We start from the raw sequence: 5,000 nt of genomic DNA, 5'->3' as shown, positions 1-5,000 counted from the left end.
TCTGTCTCTCTCTGTCTCTCTCTGTGTCTCTCTCTGTCTCTCTCTGTCTCTATCTCTGTCTCTCTATGTCTCTCTCTGTCTCTCTCAGTTCTCTCTGAGTCTCTCTCTGTCTCTCTGTATCTCTCTGTGTCTCTCTCTGTCTCTCTCTGTATCTCTCTGTCTCTCTCTCTGTCTCTCTCTGTCTCTCTCTCTGTCTCTATCTTAGTCTCTCTCTGTCTCTCTCTGTCTCTCTCAGTCTCTCTCTGTGTCTCTCTCTGTCTCTCTCTGTATCTCTCTGTCTCTCTCTGTCTCTCTCTGTCTCTCTCTGTCTCTATCTCTGTCTCTCTGTCTCTCTCTATCTCTCTCTCTGTCTCTCTCTCTGTCTCTATCTTAGTCTCTCTCTGTCTCTCTCTGTGTGTCTCTCTGTCTCTCTCTGTCTCCCTATGTCTCTCTCTGTCTCTCTCAGTCTCTCTCTGTGTCTCTCTCTGTCTCTCTCTGTATCTCTCTGTCTCTCTCTGTCTCTCTCTCTGTCTCTATCTTAGTCTCTCTCTGTCTCTCTCTGTCTCTCTCTGTGTCTCTCTCTGTCTCTCTCTGTCTCTATCTCTGTCTCTCTATGTCTCTCTCTGTCTCTCTCAGTTCTCTCTGAGTCTCTCTCTGTCTCTCTGTATCTCTCTGTGTCTCTCTGTCTATATCTTTGTATCTCTCTCTCTGTCTCTCTCTCTGTCTCTCTCAGTCTCTCTCAATCTCTCTGTTTCTCTCTGTCTCTCTCTTTGTCTCTGTCTCTCTCTGTCTCTCTCTGTGTCTCTCTCTGTCTCTCTCTATCTCTCTAACTGTCTCGTTTTGACTATCTCTGTCTCTCTCCCTTTGTCTGTTTTCTGTCTCTCTCTCTGTCTCTCTCTGTCTCTCTCTGACTCTCTCTGTCTCTCTGTGTCTCTCTCTGTCTCTCTCTCTATCTCACTCTGTCTCTGTCTCTCTCTGTCTCTCTCTTTGTCTCTGTTTTCTCTGTCTCTCTCTCTGTCTATCTCAGTCTCTCTCACTTTGTCTCTGTCTCTCTGTCTCCCAGTCTCTCACACTCTGTCTCTGTCTCTCTCTGTCTCTCTCTTTGTCTCTGTCTCTCTCTGTCTCTCTCTGTGTTTCTCTCTGTCTCACTCTATCTCTCGCTCTGTCTCTCTCTGGCTCTCTCTGTCTCTCTCTGTCTCTCTCTGTGTCTCTCTCTTTCTCTCTCTGTCTCTCTCAGTCTCTCTCTGTCTCTCTCTGTCTCTCTCTCTGTCTCTCTCTCTCTCTGTCTCTCTCTGTCTATCTCTTTCTCTCTCTCTGTCTCTATCTTTCTCTGTCAGTCTCTCTCTCTGTCTCTCTATCTGTCTCTCTCTTTGTCTCTCTCTGTCTCTATCTCTGTCTCTCTCTCTGTCTCTCTCTGTCTCTCTCTGTCTCTCTCCTTCTCTCTCTGTCTCTCTCTCTCTCTGTCTCTATCTTAGTCTCTCTCTGTCCCTCTCTGTGTCTATCTCTGTCTCTCTCTGTCTCTCTCTGTCTCTCTCTCTCTCTGTGTGTCTTTCTTTGTCTCTTTCTATCTGTCTCTGTCTCTCTCTGTCTCTCTCTCTGTCTCTCTCTGTATCTCTCTGTCTCTGTCTCTATCTTAGTCTCTCTCTGTCTCTCTCTGTCTCTCTTTGTCTCTATCTCTGTCTCTCTCTGTCTTTCTATGTCTCTCTCTGTCTCTCTCAGTCTCTCTCGGTGTCTCTCTCTGTCTCTCTCTGTATCTCTCTGTGTCTCTCTGTCTATCTCTTTGTATCTGTCTCTCTCTGTCTCTCTCTCTGTCTCTCTCAGTCTCTCTCAATCTTTCTCTGTTTCTCTCTGTCTCTCTCTCAGTCTCTCTCACTCTGTCTCTGTCTCTCTCTGTCTCTCTCTTTGTCTCTGTCTCTCTGTCTCTCTCTGTGTCTTTCGTTGTCTCTCTCTCTCTCTGTCTCTGTCTCTTTCTGTCTCTTTCTGTCTCTCTTGCTACGTCAGTTTTCTTTCTGTCTCTTTCTCTCTCTCTGTCTCTCTCTGTATCTCTCTCTGTCTCTCTCAGGCTATCTCACTCTGTCTCTGTCTCTCTCTGTCTCTCTCTTTGTCTCTGGCTCTCTCTGGCTCTCTCTGTCTCTCTGTCTGACTTTATCTCTGTCTCTCTCTGTCTCTCTCTGTGTCTCTCTCTTTCTCTCTCAGTCTATCTCAGTCTGTCTGTCTCTCTCTGTCTCTCTCTTTGTCTCTGTCTCTCTCTGTCTCTCTCTGGCTCTCTCTCTGTCTATCTCAGTCTCTCTCACTTTGACTCTGTCTCTCTCTGTCCCTCTCTCTGTCTCTCTCACTCTCTCTCACTCTGTTCTGTCTCTCTCTGTCTCTCTCATTGTCTCTGTTTCTCTCTCTGTCTCTCTCTGTCTCTGTCTCTATCTCTGTCTCTCTCTGTCTCACTCTGTCTTTCGCTGTGTCTTTCTTTGTCTCTCTCTATCTCTCTCTCTGTCTCTTTCTTTCTCTCTCTGTCTCTCTCTCTTTGTCTGTTTTCTTTCTGTCTTTTTCTCTCTCTCTCTGTCTCATTCTGTATCTCTCTGTCTCTCTCTGTCTCTCTCTGTGTCTCTATCTCCGTATCTCTCTGTCTCCCTCTGTCTCTCTCTGTGTCTCTCTTTGTCTCTCTCAGTCTCTCTCACTCTGTCTCTGTTTCTCTCTGTCTCTCTCTGTCTCTCTCATTCTCTCTCACTCTTTCTTTGTCTCTCTCTTTGTCTCTATCTTTTGTCTGTTACATTCTCTGTCTCTCTCTGTCTCTCTCTATCTCTCTATCTGTCTCTTTCTGTCTCTCTCTCTTTGTCGGTTTCTTTCTGTCTCTGTCTCTCTCTGTCTCTCTCTGTATCTCACTGTCTCTCTCTGTGTCTCTCTCTGTCTCTATCTCTGTCTCTCTCTGTCTCGCTCTGTCTTTCTCTGTCTCTATCTCTGTCTCTCTCTGTCTCTCTCTGTCTCTCTCTGTGTCTCTCTCTTTCTCTGTCCATCTATCTCACTCCGACTCTGTCTCTCTCTGTCTCTCTCTTTGTCTCTGTCTCTCTCTGTCTCTATCTCTGTCTATCTCAGTCTCTCTCACTTTGTCTCTGTCTCTCTCTGTCCCGCTCTCTGTCTCACTCAGTCTCTCTCACTCTGGTCTGTCTCTCTCTGTCTCTCTCTTTGTCTCTGTCTCTCTATCTGTATCTCTCAGTCTCTCTTTGTCTCTGTCTCTATCTCTGTCTCTCTCTGTCTCTCTCGGTCTCTCTCTGTCTCTCTCTGTCTCTCTCTGACCCTATCTCTGTCTCTCTCTGTCTCTCTCTGTGTCTCTCTCTGTCTCTCTCAGTCTATCTCACTCTGTCTCTGTCTCTCTCTGTCTCTCTCTTTGTCTCTGTCTCTCTCTGTCTATCTCTGTCTATCTCAGTCTCTCTCACTTTGTCTCTATCTCTCTCTGTCTCTCTGTCTCTCAGTCTCTCTCACTCTGTCTCTGTCTCTCTCTGTCTCTCTCTTTGTCTCTGTCTCTCTCTGTCTCTCTCTGTGTCTCTCTCTGTCTCTCTCTATCTCTCTGTCTCTTTCTGTCTCTCTCTGTTTCTCTCCCTTTGTCTGTTTTCTGTCTCTCTCTGTCTCTCACTCTGTTTCTCTCTCTGTCTTCTCTGTTTCTAAATCCGTCTCTCTCTGTCTCTCTCTGTCTCTCTCTTTCTCTCTCTGTCTCTTTCTGTGTCTCTCTCTGTTTCTCTCTGTTTCTATCTATCTCTCTCTGTCTCTCTCTCTGTCTCTCTCTGTCTCTATCTTTGACTCTCTCTGTCTTTCTCTGTCTCTATCTGTGTCTCTCTCTGTGTCTCTAAGTCTCTCACTCTGTCTCTGTCTCTCCTTTTCTCTCTGTCTCTCTCTCTCTGTCTCTCTGTGTCTCTAGCTGTCTCTCTCTATCTCTCTCTCTGTCTCTTCCTGTCTCTCTCTGTCTCTCTCTTGTCTGTTTTACTGTCTCTCTCTGTCTCTCTCTCTGTCTCTCTCTGTCTCTCTCTCTGTCTCTCTCTCTCTCTGTCTCTATCGTTGTCTCTCTCTGTCTCTCTCTATCTCTCTGTGTCTCTCTCTGTCTCTGTCTGTATCTCTCTATCTCTCTCTGTCTCTCTCTGTCTCTCACTCTTTCTCTCTCTGTCTCTCTGTGTCTATCTCTGTCTCTCACTGTCTCTCTCTGTCTCTCTCTTTGTCTCTGTCTCTCTCTCTGTCTCTATCTGTGTCTTTTTTTGGCTCTCTCTATCTCACTCTCTCTCTTTCTGTCTCTCTCTGTCTCTCTCTTTGTCTCTTTTCTGTCTCTGTATGTATCTCTGTCTGTCTCTGTCTCTCTCACTCTCTCTCTGTTTCTCCTTGTCTCTCACTCTGTCTCTCTCTTTGTCTCTCTCTGTCTCTCTCTGTGTCTCTCTCTCTATCTCTCTTTCTTTCTCTTTCTGTCTCTCTCTCTCTGTGTCTCTATTTCTGACTCTCTCTGTCTCTCTCTGTCTCTCTGTGTCTTTCGCTGTGTCTCTCTCTGTCTCTCTCTGTCTCTCTCTGTCTCTCTCTGTCTCTATCTCTGTCTCTCTCTGTTTCTCTCGGTCTCTCTCTGTGTCTCTCTCTGTCTCTCTCACTTTGACTCTGTCTCTCTCTGTCTCTCTCTATTTCTATCTCAGTCTCTCTCCCTTTGTCTCTGTCTCTCTCTGCCTCTCTCTCTGTCTCTCAGTCTCTTTCACTCTATCTCTGTCTCTCTCTGTCTCTCTCTTTGTCTCTGTCTCTCTCTCTGTCTCTTTCTGTGTCTCTTTCTGTCTCTCTCTATCTCTCTCTCTGTCTCTTTCTGTCTCTCTCTGTCTCTCTCCCTTTGTCTGTTTTCTGTCTCTGTCTCTCTTTCTGTCTCTCTCTGTGTATCACTCTGCCTCTCTCTGTCTCTGTCTGTCTCTCTCTGAATCTCTCTCTCTGTCTCTCTCCTTGTCTCTCTCTGTATCTCTCAGTCTCTCTCTTTGTCTCTCTCTGTCTACCTCTCTCTCTGTCTCTCTCTG

The sequence above is a fragment of the Mus caroli genome, unplaced genomic scaffold (assembly GCF_978045245.1).
Source record: "Mus caroli unplaced genomic scaffold, Mus_caroli_1 scaffold_21, whole genome shotgun sequence".
In the NCBI taxonomy this organism is placed as follows: Eukaryota; Metazoa; Chordata; class Mammalia; order Rodentia; family Muridae; genus Mus; species Mus caroli.
The sequence above is the reverse complement of the archived record's forward strand: the minus strand, read 5'-3'. Positions refer to the sequence as shown.